This window comes from Stomoxys calcitrans, chromosome 1 (genome assembly GCF_963082655.1).
Source record: "Stomoxys calcitrans chromosome 1, idStoCalc2.1, whole genome shotgun sequence".
Lineage (NCBI taxonomy): Eukaryota > Metazoa > Arthropoda > Insecta > Diptera > Muscidae > Stomoxys > Stomoxys calcitrans.
This window is the reverse complement of record NC_081552.1, coordinates 232,098,473-232,116,104: the sequence shown is the minus strand read 5'-3', so window position 1 is coordinate 232,116,104 and position 17,632 is coordinate 232,098,473. Positions and strand designations below refer to the sequence as shown.

General features: G+C 38.3%; 1 protein-coding gene across 1 annotated transcript in view; it reads right to left on the bottom strand.

Moving 5' to 3' along the window:
• Window positions 1–2,345, bottom strand: part of LOC106091250 (G-protein coupled receptor 52) — a 226,120-nt gene extending 223,775 nt beyond the window's left edge. Inside the window, exon 1 of the mRNA XM_059363370.1 lies at window positions 2,289–2,345. The gene's annotated coding sequence lies outside the window, so the exon portion shown is untranslated. The remainder of the gene's footprint in view (window positions 1–2,288) is intronic.
• Between the last annotated feature and the right edge of the window lie 15,287 nt (window positions 2,346–17,632).

The window sequence follows — 17,632 nt, the reverse complement described above, 5'->3', positions numbered from 1 at the left end:
ATTCACTATAGTAGCTCTGAACAGTTGCATTCACAAAAATCCTGAAATTTTAAATGAACTTCAAAAAATTTTGTACTTGAGATCACAGAACGTTGATAAAACAAGTGAAAAGACTTTAAAGTCACAGGAAATCTGCCGGGCCGGGCCGAACTTTGGATACCCACCACCTTGGGTATATATGTAAACCACCTTTCGTCAAAATCCGGTGAAAAATGCATACCTTATACCCCATAGCAGCTATATCGAAATATGTTCCGATTTCGACCATATACGATACGGATGTCCAAAAGCCTAACATAAGCCAATGTGTCAAATTTCAGTGAAATCGGATGATAAATGCGCCTTTTATGAGGTCAAAACCTTAAATCGAGAGATCGGTCTATATAGCAACTATATTGAAATCTGGACCGATCTGAGCCAAATTGTTGATGGATGTCCAAGGGCCTAACACAACTCACTGTCCCAAATTTCGGTGACATCAGACAAAAAATGCGCCTTTTATGGACCCAAGACCCTAAATCGAGAGATCGGTCTATATGGCAGCTATATTGAAATCTGGACCGATCTGGGCCAAATTTGTTGATGGATGTCCAAGGGCCCAAAACAACTCACTGTCCCAAATTTCGGCGACATCAGACAAAAACTGCGCCTTTTATGGGCCCAAGACCTTAAATCGAGAGATCGGTCTATATGGCAGCTATATCCAAATCTGGACCGATTTGAGGCAAATTTAAGAAGGATGTCAAAGGGCCTAACACAACTCACTGTCCCAAATTTCGGCGACATCGCACAAAAAATGCTGCTTTTATGGGCCCAAGACCTTAAATCGAGAGATCGGTCTATATGGCAGCTATATTCAAATCTGAACCCATCTGAGCCAAATTTAAGAAGGATGTCGAAGGGTCTAACACAACTCACTGTCCCAAATTTCGGCGACATCAGATAAAAAATGTGGCTTTTATGGACTCAAAACCTTAAATCAAGAGATCGGTCTATATGGCAGCTATATCCAAATCTGGACCGATCTGGGCCAAATTGAAAAGGGATGTCCAAGGGCCTTACACAACTCACTGTCCCAAATTTCGGAAGCATCGCACAATAAATGGGCCCGTAACCTTAAATCGAGAGATCGGTCTATATGGCAGCTATATCCAAATCTGGACCGATCTGGCCAGGGGGTTAGGGGGCCTAATGCAACTCACTGTCCCAAATTTCGGCAACATCGGCCAATAAATCCAAAATCGTTCTATATGGCAGCTATATCCAAGTCTTAACCGATTAAGCCCCAATTGAAGAGGGATGTCGAAAGGCCTTACACAACTCACTGTCCAAAATTTTGGGAGACATCGGACAATAAATGCGCCTTTAATGGGCCCAAAACCTTAAATCGATAGGTTGGTCCGTATGGTAGCTATATCCAAATCTGGACTGATCTGGGCCAAATTGAAGAAGGATGTGGAAGGGCCTAACACAACTCACTGTCTCAAATTTCAGCAAAATCGAATGATAAATGTGGCTTTTATGGGCCTAAGTCCCCATGTCGGCGGATCGGTCTATATGGGGGCTATATCAAGATATAGTCCGAGATAGCCCATCTTCGAACTTAACGTACTTATGGAAAAAAAAGAATCTGTGCAATGCTTCAGCTCAATATCTCTATTTGTAAAGACTGTAGCGTGATTTCAACAGACAGACGGATAGACGGACGGACAGACGGACGGACATGGCTAAATCGTCCCAGATTTTTACGCTGATTAGGAATATATATACTTTATAGAGTCGGAAATGGATATTTCGATAAGTTGCAAACGGAATGAGAAAATGAATATACCCCCATCATTCGGTGGTGGGTATAAAAAAACTCTTTCCTACTCTTCATCCCTTTTCTAAAATTATACTCATATGCCAATATTCTCGGATATCTTTCAACGAAAAATGTCCTCATAAATTCCATTAAAGATATTAACAAAGCAGACATTTCGCATGCATTTCAAATGCATATGCCATCATTTAAATGCTAATTTGAGTTTCATGATGTGTGTCTTTTTAAATAATGGTGTGTTCTTTCATGCCTTTCCTGCGAAACTTGGATCTTTGATAAAAAAAAAGCTAATTCCGCAATATGATGTTGTGTGTCTTACATATACAAAAGAAGGCGTCAATGAACGTTTGAATCTAAGGTTCTTGACTGAATTTTGTTTCTTTGTTTTTCGATTAAGGAACCTAAACTTAAAATTATCTGATGGTAGTGTAGCATGGCACAGTAATTTAAAAAAATCTCTTCTTACCTTTGTTATGGGATGGTTTACTTAATTCCAAGTTGTATGTTCTTTAAAAACCTAGATATCAGCTAACGCTTCCGAATGAGTCTGAAATGAAAACAAATTTTAGATTTAATAGATAAAAATGGCATAATTCAAAACAAAATAGGAAATGGTAACAAGAGAGGTAAAATAGCCAATTATGACATCCAACAAAGGTTACACAAAAAGGTTAAGACTAAGCGATTTATAAGAAGACCTCAATAGCAAAATCGTAGTTATGCTACACTGAAAACTCACTCTTCAGCATCTGATGGTTGTTAGGGTAGCGGTTGGACAAGTAAGCTTTGTGGGAACTTGGAGCAAGCGGCACGCGACATCGAGAGATGACTGTGCGATCCCACAAAACCCATGCGGTTGGGGCGCCCGCCTCCAGAAAACTATAACAATCACTCTGAGAAACAAAGGAATAGTAAAAACGGACCCCCTAACGTTGACGATCCACGCAAACGACAACAAGTACAAATACAAATTTTGCCCATGAGCATTCCACTTAGAAACAGGAGCAAACTTCTCACATATCAGTGCAGTCCGATTGAAGTTAAAGCTCAATGCTAAGTGGCCTCCTTTTTATAGCCCAGTCCGAACGACCTGCCGCAGTGCGACACCTCTTTGGAGAGTAGTTTCACATGGCATAGTACCTCACAAATGTTGCCAGCATTAGGAGGGGAAAACCATTGTTGAAAATTTTTCCTGATGGCCTCGCCAGGATTCGAACCCAGGCGTTCAGCGTCATAGGCGGACATGCTAACCTCTGCGCTACGGTGGACTACGAAAATAAGTAAAAGCATGGTAAGTTCGGCTTGGCCGAATCTTATATACCCTCCACCATGGATCGCATTTGTGTAGCTCTTGTCCCGGTATCTCTTTTTAAGCAAACAAAGGATAAAAGAAAGGAATTGCTATATTATTGGAACTAAAGAGTGATTTGTTAAGAGCTTGATAACTTTTTTTAAAAAAAAAACGCATAAAATTTGCAAAATCTCATCGGTTCTTTATTTGAAACGTTAGATTGGTCCATGACATTTACTTTTTGAAGATAATTTCATTTAAATGTTGACCGCGGCTGCGTCTTAGGTGGTCCATTCGGAAAGTCCAATTTTGGGCAACTTTTTCGAGCATTTCGGCCGGAATAGCCCGAATTTCTTCGGAAATGTTGTCTTATATCAAGTTATATATTTATATCAAGTTATTGTTCATTTCGGACAATTATGGAATTGAATATTGTAGATTTAATGGGCAAAAAAACTTGAAAAAATATTGTAGACCATAATAGAAGTCATTGTGTGAAATTTCAGATAAGTCTAGCAAGAATTGAGCCCTTTAGGGGCTGAATACGAGATCGGTTTATATGGGAGCTATATTAGGCTATAAACCGATTCAGACCATATTCAACACATATGTTGAAGGTCATGGGAGAAGCCTTTGTTCAAAATTTCAGCCAAATCGGATCATAATTGCGCCCTCTATCGAGTAAAGAAGTCCAGATCCCAGATCGATTTATATGGCTGATATATCAGGTTATGGAGCAATTTTAAAGCATACTTAGCACAGCTGTTGAAAGTCATAACAAAACACCTCATGCACAATTTCAGCTATATCGGATAATAATTGCGCCCTCTAGTAGCTCAAGAAGTCAAGACCCCACATCGTTTTATATGGCAGCTATATCAGGTTATGGACCGATTTCCACCATACTTAGCACAGCTGTTGAAAGTCATAACAAAACACCTCATGCAAAATTTCAGCTAAATCGGATAATAATTGCGCCCTTTAGTAGCTCAAGAAGTCAAGACCCCACATCGTTTTATATGGCAGCTATATCAGGTTATGGAGCGCTTTGAACCATACATAGCACAGCTGTTGAAAGTCATAAGAAAACACTTCATGCAAAATTTCAGCTAAATCGGATCATAATTGCGCCCTCTAGTGGCTCTAGAAGTCAAGACCCCAGATCGGTTTGTATGGCAGCTATACCAGGTCATGGACTGATTTGAACCATACTTAGCATAGCTGTTGAAAGTCATAACAAAACACTTCTTGCAAAATTTTACCTGAATCGGATAATAATTGCGCCCTCTAGTGGCTCAAGAAGTCAAGACCCCAGATCGGTTTATATGGCAGCTATATAAGGTTATGGACCGATTTTAACCATACTTAGCACAGCTGTTGAAAGTCATAAGAAAACACCTCATGCAAAGTTTCACCTGAATCGGATAATTATTGCGCCTTCTAGTGGCTCAAGAAGTCAAGACCCCAGACAGCTATATAAGGTTATGGACCGATTTCTACCATACTTAGCACAGCTGTTGAAAGTCATAACAAAACACCTCATGCAAAATTTTAGCCAAATCAGAGCCGCAAGTTTTGTCCGATTTGGCTGAAATTTTGCATGTAGTGTTTTGTTACGACTTTCAATAACTGTACTATGTACGGTCCCAATCGGTCTATAACCTGATATAGCTCCCATATAAACCGATCTTCCGATTTGACTTCTTGAGCAGATTGAAGTCGCTATTTTTTGTCCGTTTTGGCTGAAATTTTAAGTGCGGTGTTCTGTTGTGACTTCCAACAATTCTGCCGAGTACGGTCCAAATCGGTCTATAATCTGATATAGCCCCCATATTAACCGATTTCCCGATTTGTCTTCTTGAGCCTTTTCAAGCCGCAATTTTTGTCCGATTTGGCTGAAATTTTGCATGCTGTGTTCTATTATGACTTCCAACAGCTGCGCCAAGTACCGTCCGAATCGGTCTATAACCTGGCATAGCCCCCATATAAACCGATCTCCCGATTTGTCATATTGAGCCCTCACAAGCCGCAATTTTTGTCCGATTTGGCTGAAATTTTGCATGCGGTGCTCTGTTATGACTTCCAACAACTGTCCCAAGTACGGTCCGAATCGGTCTATAATCTGATATAGCTCCCATATAAACCGATTTCCCGATTTGACTTTCTGAGTCCTTACAAGCCGCAATTTTTGTCCGATTTGGCTAAAATTTTGCATGTGGCGTTCCCTGGTGACTTCAAACAATTGTGCCAACTGTTCTTGAGCCCCTACAAGCCGCAATTTCTGTCCGATTTGGCTGAAATTTTGGAGATCGTGTTTTGTTACGATTTTCAGCAACTGTGTCAAGTACGGTACAAATCGGTCTATAACCTGATATAGCTCCCATATAAAACTATATCCCGATTTGACTTCTTGAGTCCTTACTAGCGCGAATTTTATCCGATTTGATTAAAATTTTGCGTTTAGTGTTCTGTTATGATTTCCAATAACTGTGCTTAATATGGTCAGAATCAGTCTTTAATCTGATGTAGCTCCCATATAAACCCGAAAAAATTTAGCGCAAATGGTGCAAAAAAATCCTATTTTAAAAAAATCGATGCTATCATCCGTTGATCAATCCATTATCTGGTTCAATTCCAGAAATTCAAACTTCTGCTTTTATGTTGCAAAAGCTGGTTGATCATCGTAATATTACAAAACAAATAATAATGAATGACACTTTCATTGTTGGGCAACAAGTTTGCAGAAAATTGTGTCATCTTATTTCTGAACACTCCCAGAGCCGTTTTCAACCCAAATTTTTTTAAATTTTGACTATACCAAAAATTTAGATAATAATAGAAAATTTATAACACCAATTTGCTTATTTTTTATTCCAATCAAAATATTCTAAGAACTGGTGAATCTTATTGACTTTAAAATGAAATGCATAAACAAACATAAACAGTGGCTGGGGTGCTACTCCCTTCGAGCGGATCAATAAAATAAACAAATTTTGTAATTCGTTATCTAAACAGCGTCAATAAAATGCAATGATTGCCGATTCCCATTGAGAGAGTTTATACAAAGTTTTTTATTATAATTGTCGGAGCAAAGTTGTTACCAAATTTTACAGGAATTGACTGCAACTATCAGAAAATGGGCTTCGAGTGCGCTTCACATGTGAGCATAAAAATCTGATACATCACACCATTCCCTAGGGATTTAACAACTTCTGGCACTATGGACATTCCTTTTTTTGGATAGTACAAAACTAAAATGACCAGACTAAATATTTATTTATCTTGGACTATAAAGTAGATAGGTAACAATTACAATAAGCATTTGAAAGGGAAGCAAATTTTTTAAGTGTATATAAACAAAAATAAACGAAACAAATAAAACGAAAATAAACGAAACAAGTAAGGACGAACTAAAGTCGGACATAGTCGACCGTTCGATACCCTACACCAATGTGGTGTAAATTGAAAACAAGCTCTTTGAGTGACCTTTTGCAATAGAAAAACGCCAGTCATAGAAAAACACCACCTCCAAAATTTCAGGCAAATCGAGTAATAATTGAGCCCTCCAGAGGTTTAAAAAGTCGAACTGGAAAGTCGGTTTATATGGCAGCCATATCAGGTTATATACCGAATTAGACCATACTTAAAAAAGTTGTTGCAAGTCATACCAAAACGACATATGCAAAATTTCAACCGTATTGGAAAAGAACTGCGCCCTCTAGATGCCCAAGAAGTCTAATTGGGAGAACGGTTTATATGGCGGCTATATCAGAATAACAACCGATTATGACCTTACTTGACACAGTTGTTGGAAATCAAAATAAAACGATTCATGCAAAATTTCGGCCAAATCGGATAAGAATTGCGCCCTCTAGAAGCTCAAGAATCCAGACCCGAGATCGGTTTATATGGCAGCTATAGTAAGTTATCAACCGATTTCAACCATACTTAGCACAGTTGTTAGCAGTCATAACGAAACATGTCATGCAAAATTTCAGCCAAATCCGATAGGAATTACGCCCTCTAGACGCTCAAGAAGTCAAATCGGGAGATCGGTTTATATGGTGGCTATATCAGGTTATTGACCATAGTCGTTGGAAATCAAAATAAAACGCTTCATGCAAAATTTCGGCCAAATCGGATAAGAATTGCGCCCTCTAGAAGCTCAAGAATCCAGACTCAAAATCGGTTTATATGGGAGCTATAATAGGTTATCAACCGATTTCAACCATACTTAGCACATTTGTTTGCAGTCATAACGAAATACGTCGTGCAAAATTTCAGCCAAATCCGATAGCAATTAAGCCCTCTAGAGGCTCAAGAAGTCTAATCGGGAGATCGGTTTATATGGTGGCTATGTCAGGTTATGGACAGATTTAGACTATACTTGGCACAGTCATACTAGAACACGTCATGCGCCCTCCAGAAGCTCTAGAAGTCAAGACCCAAGGACGGTTTACCTGGCAGCTATAGCAGGTTAACAACCGATTATGACCATACTTGGCACAGTTGTCGGCAGTTATACCAAAACACTACGTGCAAAATTTCAAGCGAATCGTATAAAAATTGCGCCCTCTAGAAGCTCAAGAAGTCAAGACCCAAGATGGGTTTATATGGCAGTTATATGAAAACATAAACCGATTTGGCGACCCACGCTTATACGAAGTATTTGTGCAAAATTTCAAGTGCTTAGCTTTACTCCTTCGAAAGGTAGCGTGCTTTCGACAGACAGACGGACGGATCCGGCTAGATCGACTTAAAATGTCATGATGATCAATTTGATTGAATTTGAGCCTAGCTTCACTCCTTCGAAAGGTAGCGTGCTTTCGACAGACGGACGGACCCGGCTAGATCGACTTAAAATGTCATGACGATCTTTATGGGTTCTAAGATGCATATTTCGAGGTGTTACCAACGCAATGACGAAATTAGTATACCCCCCATCCTATGGTGAAGGTTAAAATAAAGATTTTCGACCAAAATTCATTTTACATTGAGGGAGTCATGGAGGAAATTACTGTTCAAAAGTTTGCGAAGATAGGTTTATAAATGCGTTTAAGGGTCTATGCCCTATGTATAGGGGAGCTATATTTAACTCTTAACCGATTTCAAAGAGTCATTAGAGACTTTTTGTACACTACACCACCACTGTGGTATTATAACTTAGTACATTTGTCTGTAACACCCAGAAGGAAGAGAGATAGACCCATTGATAATTATACCGATCGACACAGAATCACTTTCTGTTTCGATTTAGCTATGTCTGTCTGTCCGTCCTTGTTAATTTGTGTACAAAATACATGTCACAATTTTATTCCTTCAAATTTGGGAAATAATTTTTTTTTGGCGTAAATATGAAGCCTTTTGAAATTGGAAAAAATCGGTTCACTACAGCACCCATATATATGTTCGTCCGATTTGAACTAATATTGCAATAATGTGGTCATTTGTTAACCGATTCAATCGATATTTGACGGGAAGGATTTTCTTATGACTCTTAGTATTAATGGTGAATTTCATAAAAGTCGGTTCAGATTTATATTTGGTGCCGTATATGTATTTCGTCCGATTTTCACTTCTAGAGCCACTGTAAGCGCATTTATTGATCAAATTTGCCAAAATTTTGCACAATGCTTTCCTCGACGACTACCACACTATCTATAGAGTTTGGTCGAAATCGGTTTAGATTTTGATATTTTTTCGGACGAACATATATATAGGTTCGTCCGGTTTGGACTAATATTGCAATAATGTGGTCATTTGTTAACCGATTCTCCCGAAATTTGGCAGGAAGGATTTTCTCTCGACTCTCGACATTACTGATGAATTTCATCAGTGTCAAATTTCATCGAAGAAGGATGAAAACTGTTCCTTTTATAGGCTCATTAAACTATTTAAGGAGATCGGTCAATATAGTACCTATATCCAAATATGGTCAAATCTAGACCACAATTGACAGGAACGGGTAGGGGTCTACCAGAACACACTGTGCCAAATTTCATCGAATTCGGGTTTTATGGCCTCAATACCCTATATCGGGAGATCGGGTAGTCGTTCTATAGGGCAGCTATATCCATTTACAGTCCGATCTGAAGTACACTTCACACAGAGATGGGTAGGGGTCTACCAGAATTCGCTGTGCCGAATTTCATTGAAATCGGATGAAAATTGCCTCAAGACCTCAAGTCTGAAGATGGGTCTATACAGCGGCTATATATACCAAAAATCCAATTTTATGAGAAGGTCAGGTTTATATAAAAGAAATACGAAAGCATAAAAAATTGTTTGGAAAACGTTTTTATGCCCAAGATATCTGCAAAGTTATATATACCCGTTATATTTTTCCCGGTAAAAACCCATCTCTATGCATGTGGTGTTCTATTATGATTTGCAACAACTGTGCCAAGTACGGTACAAATCAGTCTATAAGCTGTTATAGCTCCCATATTAACCGGTCTCTCAATTACACTTGATCGGTTCCTAGAAGCTTTAATTTTTGCCTAGTTTGGCAAAAATTTGAAATGTAGAGTTAATTTATTTTTTGAATCCATGATGGTGAGTTCCCAAGATTCGGTCCGGCCGAACTTAGCTTATTTTTATTAATTTCTTTTTTGTCACCATACTTAAAAAACTATTCCTCTTTCTTCTGCTTCAATTAAATAAAACATTTATTGACAAGACGCTAACAGTAGCAGCCTTATTGACAAAGTCCCATTTAAATGTAAGTTGACTTCCTGGTTAACATTTCATTTTTCAAGGCTACTCTTATCTGTCCATAAGCCTGTGATAACTGTGCTGTAAAATCCTGCCAATGGCAAAAAAACAAAAATACGATAAATAATAAGGCGCCCATTTATAACAACAGATAGCGAAGCAAAAACTCCAAAAGATAAAAAATAATACCCTCCTAGACCAAAGTTAACAATAATAATTCATGTAACCGAATCAACAAAAATCTCCCAACCATTTATTCAGAGGAGTCAATCCATCAATGAAAGGGGCCAGCTGAATGGGAAGATGTAAGCAAAAGTCTCCCAAATGGATGGATGGATGGAATTGTAAATGCATTTTGCCAATAGCTCGACGGGGAATAGGCGAAAGGAGGCATTATACGGAATGATGATGGTTGGCAGTTGGAGCTGAAGAAAAACTGTCAACTGCCAAGAGTCCACCAACGAGATAGACAGGCTGCCAGCCAGCCGAGCACAGATATGGATCCAATGTTGTGTGGGGGTGCTTGCAAAACTATTGGAATTGCATGAGCAAATGAATGAATGAACCAATGAGTGAGTGAGTAGTGACTGAGTGGAATGGACGGATAATTTATGATGCAGTCATCATCATCATCTTTGGAGCCGTTATTGTTGTCGTTGATGTTTGCTGTGCATTAATAATGCAAAAATAAATAAATTCCGTTTTCCACACAACAATTTTTTTTTTCTTAGCCCGCTGGTACTATCTCAAGGGGTACAGCGTACTTACTTTTACGCTTCTTTGGCGCTTATTTAAAAAAAGAAAAGAAAAGAGCTACCGGTCGATGGTTGGCTGGGATGACATGATAGCTGGGTGTGTGTTTATACGACCGCAAGGATGAAGTAGTTGGATTGTTTTCTTATTTGGCAAATATTTTAACAACTGCAATTTAATAACAATTACAAAAGCCATTTAGATGGACATGGTTATGGGTTACATGACCTGATAGTGGAGGCTAATATTTTTCAACTCAATGTTCAAGTTTGCTTGAGAACGCAGATAAGATGAAATGCGTAGCTGATTGAAATGCTTTACAAAAGCTTTAAAATAAATATTGAAACGTTTTTTTACAGTTTTTGTTTTTTTTTACATAAAACTCATGAGAAAGGTTCGATGTCTTTGTTTAGAGAGCAAGATTCCCCAAATGGATGTTTTTTAGTACAATAAGTTGTTAATTTCCGAGGGTCGCAGTATGTTTAACATTCATTATTGAACTAATTAGATATATTGATATAAAAATAGTATTGTTTGTAGGATTTTCCAGGAAGGCTTAAATTAATGCCCAATTTGAGTTTCTTGACGAGAGGCTAAAATTCTGTTTGGATAACTGTCATGAGTTTAGTAAACATCATTGAATAATGCCAAAATCAATAAATATTGAACCTCCAGAGAAAAATTATTCAATGAATGTTTTAAAACAAACCTACGATGATTCCTATAAACTTCAAAAGGCAGGGAACTTTCAGCCCAAATTATGTATCGATATCTAATTGAAGAATATAAGGTCATTAGCATAAGTAGACAATTTTTTTTTTGGAAAAAGCTCCAAGCACCTAGAAAAACCATTGAGAAGTAATAAAAGAAACAGATATTGACAAACAACGTGGCCTTATAAAATTCTGTGGTGGAAGATGGGGTATAAAGCACTTTACCCTGAGGGAATTCTTAATCCGTGACTCCATGAAAAATCGAAATTCCACTTGGAAAACTTAAAATGGCTGTATCTCCTTAACTATGTGTCATAGAGGAAATGGGCCTTAATTCGTGACATCATCAGAAATCCATTAAAAATCGAAATTTCACTTGGAAAATTTTAAATGGCTGTATCTCCTTAACTATGTGTCGTAGAGGAAAATGGGCTTCAATTTGCGATTCCATCAAAAATCCATTAAAAATCGAAATTTCACTTTGAAAACTTAAAATGTTTGTATCTCCTAGAGGGAAAAGGGCCTTAATTCGTGACTCCATCAAAAAACCATTAAAAATCGAAACTTAACTTGGAAAATTTTAAATGGCTGTATCTCCTTAACTATGTGTCGTAGAGGAAAATGGGCTTCAATTTGCGATTCCATCAAAAATCCATTAAAAATCGAAATTTCACTTTGAAAATTTAAAATGGCTGTATTTCCTGAACTATGCGTCGTAGAGGAAAATAGACCTTAATTTGTGACTCCATCAAAAATCCATTAAAAATAGAAATTTCACTTGGAAAACTTAAAATGGTTGTATCTCCCAAACTACGCGTCGTATAGGGAAATGGGCCTTAATTCGTGACTTCACCAAAAATTCATTAAAAATTCAAATTTCACTTGGCAAACTTAAAATGGCTGTAACTTCTAAACTATGCGTCGTAGAGGGTTATACTTTTTCGGGCATACAGTCAGTAGATGCCTCTAGTCATCAGGTTCCCCACAGTTACACAACAGGCTTCTCTAATAGAGAGAAACTTAAAAACAACTGCGTTCCATCGAAGCCAAAATCTAGGCATTCGATCGTAACTTCACTTCGACCGTAAGTCACAATTGCCACGTAATGGAAGGGCACTTCGTTTTCCACCTATCATCAAAGCGTTGTGAGCTCCCCATCTGCACGAACTAAAGGAATTTCCTTTGGCCGCTACATCCAAACATGATCTGATCTGGACGAAATTCAACAAAAAGGTTTAGAGGGGTACCGGAGCTCGTTGTGCCAAATTTTATCGAAACAGAATGAAAATGCTCCTTTTATAGGCTCACTACACAATATCGGGAGATCGGTTTATATGGCAGCTATATCCAAATATGGTCCGATCTGGACCACATTTTACAGGAACGGGTAGGGGTCTACCAGAACACACTGTGCCAAATTTCATAGTATTCGGGTTATAAATGGATCTTTAATGGCCTCAATACCCTATATCGGGAGATCGTGTGGTCGGTCTATAGGACAGCTATTTCCAAATATAGTTCGATCTGAACCGCACTTCACAGAAATGAATAGGGATCTGCCAGAACTCACTGTGCCAAATATTATCGAAATCGGGTGAAAAACCACCACTTTATTGCCTCAAGACTTTAAAGCTGCTATATAGACCGATCTCCAGGGTCTATATAGCAGCTATATAAAACAAAACCCGATTTTATGAGATCAGAAGGTCCGGTTTATATACAAAGAATACGAAATCATAAAAAATTTTTTGAAAAATGTTTTTGTACTCAAGATATCAGCAAAATTATAAATACCCAGCTTTTGTGTATAAATGGGTAAATACCCGGGTATTTACCCAATTTACCGGGTAAATACCTTTGGGAAGGGCGATGAGTAAGCCCATCTCTATAAATGGGTCATATAAACCGATCTTGGAGCTTTACTTCTTGAGCCACGAGAGGGCGCAATTCTTATCCGATTTGGCTGAAATTTTTGATGAAGTATTTTTCTATGATTTCCAATGACAAGTTTAAGTATGGTTGAAATCGGTTCATAACCTGATATAACTGTCATATAAACCAATCTGGGGTCTTGATTTCTTGAGCCTCTAGAGGGCGCAATTCTTGGAAGTCAAAACGAAAGTATGCAAAAATTTCATACTTGGTACAATGATTGTAAGTCATAACAAAACACGTATTGCAAAATCTCAGCCTAATCGTACAAGAATTGCCAGCTCTAGTGGCTCAGGAAGTCATGATCCATGATCGCAGCTGTATCTTAACATGGACCCATGTGGCCCATATACAATCCTAACCGACGTGAACTAATAGGAAGTATTTGTACAAAATTTCAAGCGCCTACCTTCATCCCTGCGAGCGTATCCATGCTTTCGATAGACAGATAGACGGACATGGCTAAATCGACATAGAACGTCAAGACAATCAAGAATACTCGTAAATATATTTTATTGGGTCTCAGATGAATATATCGATATGCTACAAATGGAATGGCGAAATTAGTATACCTCCATCCCATGGTGGAGGGTGTAAAAATTTGGTGCTAGGCCCCCCATTCTAAAATGGGCCAAATTTCATTTGGATAGATATTTGTATCTAACGGAGAATCGCACTAATTTGAGAGTCATATTGTCTTAATATATCCGTTTCGGTGGTTTTGAGTGGGACAATCAACTGGAACTTGGGCCCCCTAAATTTTGGCGCCATGGCAGTTGGCCCGAAACGAATACGGACCAAATTGAAAAAGAAAATAGACTCCAAATTTGGGGTGCTTTTTCATTATGAAAAAATGCCTCAAAACAAAGTCACCACAAAAATAAAGGCAATGTGCGTCCCAATATTTACTTGGGAATCAGGAGGTGACTCAACAGTTGCTGCTTAACACTTGTCAGAGGAACTTTCGATCCCATATCTAAAGTCTGGCGGATTACATGAGACCGAAAATCCGACTGCTACGATCAAAACAGGAGGGAAAGGCTCGTTTCATCGGTACCAATCATCTGCTTGGTTTGGGCTCAAGATGGAAGGACGGAACTCAAACGGTACTTCGGCAGCAACACCTAGTGAAGCAACTAAAGAGGAATCGTCCACACCGCAAGTGTCCAGCGTGCTTAGGAAAACTGGGATTTGAACCCCAGCGTCATATGCGGACATGCCAATCTTTGTGCTGCAGTGGCCTAATACCAAATATCTATTCTTGCGCTCAAAATTTCCTTGCAGACATGTTGCCGAGAGGCCGACCCTGCTGTAATTTTTATGCTGCTCTATAAAAACAAATAAAAGAGCGCTAAGTTCGGCCGGCCAGAATCTTATATACCCTCCAATTTAGAGTGCCAAAATTTTAGCCAAATCGGATGAGAATTGCACCCCAAAGGGACTCAAGAAGTAAAGATAAGGGAGATAAGTTTATAAAGGAGCTATATCAGGTTATGGACCGATTCAGACCATATTTGTTTGTTGAAGGTCATAGGAGTCGGTGTACCAAATTTCATCCAAGTCAGGCATGTACAGCGCCCTCTACGGGCTCCACAAGTACAATCGGGAGATCGGTTTAAATGACAACTATACCAGCCAAATCGGATAAGAATATCACTCTCTAGAGGATCAAGAAGTATAATCGAGAGATCGGTTTATATGGGAGCTATATATGGGCATAAAACATGAGCCGATATGACTCGCTAACAAGATTGGCACAATTTCAAGCGCCAAGCTTTACTGCTTCCAAAGTTAGTGTGCTTCCCACAGACAGACAGTCGGATGGACATGGCTAGAGATCGACTTAAAATGTCATGGCAATCAGAAAATACATATTTTTTGGCCGTCATGATAGCGTGGCTTATAAACGATCGACACTATATATACAATACATGATGAGATCCTAGGAAACACTGCAATATGCCCATTGATCACTCTTTGCTGATATATTTATGTTTCTCACCATTGTTGCCATTTTATTTACTTTCAGTTATGCATGCCTATCTGCCCAACCGCAGATAGTCTTCCGACTTTTATGCCACTCCAAAGATTTATGAGGTGTCATTTAATTACTTGAAGTTGATTAATACCCCACGTACTTCATTTTGACAGGGTGGCTGTTGCCTTGCTTAAAAGTTTATGCGAAAAATACATTGCCTTTAATGTTTCGCCAATTAACCTTTTTCTCTCGAAATTTATGAAAATTTCATTAAAATGCAATACACAATCATTTATGTACGCATTCTCATTGCAATGTCAGCTTCATGTTGTCGATGGTAAACATATGGCATTTTATTACTTTAAAAATGTGTTGTGGGTTAATTGTCTGAATTGAATTTGTATGGCATTAATGTGCAGTAATTTGTTAAATATTTTACAAACATGGAATTATTGCTTTTGGTTTTACTAAAATCAACAAATAAGAGCGTGCTAAGTTCGGCCGGGCCGAATTTTATATGCCCTCCATCATGGATCGCATTTGTCGACTTCTTTGTGCGGTATCTCTTTTCAGGCAAACAAAGAATAATGGATGAGAATTGATATGCTATTGAGAGGTACATCAAGTTATAGTCCAATTCGAACCATAAATAACCGATTTGAATTGTAAAGACCACCGTAGCGCAGAGGTTAGCATGTCCGCCTATGACGCTGAACGCCTGGGTTCGCAACCTGGCCAGACCATTAGAAAAAATGTTCAGCGGTGGTTTTCCCCTCCTAATGCTGGCAACATTTATTAGGTACTACGCCATGTAAAAACTTCTCTGCAAAGAGGTGTCGCACATGCGGCACGCCGTTCGGACTCGGCTATAAAAAAGAGGCCCCCTATCATTGAGCTTAAACTTGAATCGGACTGCACTCATTGATATGTGAGAAGTTTGCCCCTGTTTCTTAGTGGAATGTTCATGGGAAAAATTTGCAATTTGCATTTGCAGACCATAGTAGAAGACAGGGCCTCCAAAAAGCAAAATCGGGAGATCGGTTTATAGGGGAGCTGTATCAGGCTGAAGACCGACTCAGACCATATTTGACACGTATATTGAAGGTCATGGGAGAAGCCGTTGTACAAAATTTCAGCCAAATCGGATAATAATTACGACCTCTTGAGGCTCAAGAAGTCAAGATCCAATATCAGTTTAAATGATAGCTATATCAGGTTATGGACCGATTAGAACCATACCTAGCACAGTTGTTGGAAGTCATAATGAAACACGTCATGCAAAATTTCAGACAAATCGGATGAGAATTGTGCCCTGTAGCGGTTCGAGAAGTCAAGACCCCAGATAGCTTTATTTGACAGCTACATAAGGTTATGGACCGATTTCAACCATACTCAGCACAGTTGTTGGAAGTCATAATAAAACACCTCATGCGGAATTTCAGCCAAATCGGATAAGAATTGTGCCCTCTAGCTGCTCAAGAAGTCAAGACCCCAGATCGGTTTATATGGCAGCTGTTTATTGATAGAAGTTTCATTGTAAATGTGTGCATCTGTAATTTTTTTCTTTAAGTTAAGTATTATACTTATCATTAGTAATTTTTTACTTATTTTTTACACTGGGCGCCATTAATATGTGCCAGTCAGTGTTTTTTTTTTTTTTTTTAATTTCCTGGCTCGATTTTTATTCGACAAATTTTTCGCTGCCAAAGACATATCGTTGTCTAATCAATTAACCTTTAACAGCATTTAAAAGCAATTCTTTTCCATTAATCGTTTTGCTTATCGATTTAAATCAATTTCTATGCCCACAAAGCTTTCAAATAAATTTTAATAATGCAATACTTTAGCATGGAGATAAACGTTAAATGAACCAAGTCTAGAGCTCAGTATATGCTAACTAACCTTTCTTAATTGATTGCATTCAATTGAAGGTGGTTGTGATAGTGCTAGTGTCGGAGCTGTGGTTGCTCTCCATAATCACACCTCCACCTTCACAAAATCTAATGATAGATCACCATAAAATTAATTGACTTTTGCCTGTTTCCTATTCAGCCATTTGCGGCTGAGTGGCAATTTATGCATGTCGCAGCAGTAGCACCAGCTGCAAAAGTTGCTGCATTTCAAAGATAAGATTTGAAATTCTAACAGGATTATTGCAATCTGTATATGCTGCGTATGGATGTATTTTACATATGCAAATTAAAATGTTGTCTTAATAGAAGCAGCATGCTCAATAATTGGAGAATTAGAATAATTAAGTTGTTTTTAAAAACCAAGCGAGAAATGCAAAAAAATTTACAAATTTGTTTAAGCTTTTGTTGAATTACAGTATGTGTATTTGGCTATAGGCTAATATATCAATTTCTATGAAATTTTACCTAAAGACAAATTTTCTATGAAATTTTACCTAAAGACAAATTTTCTATGAA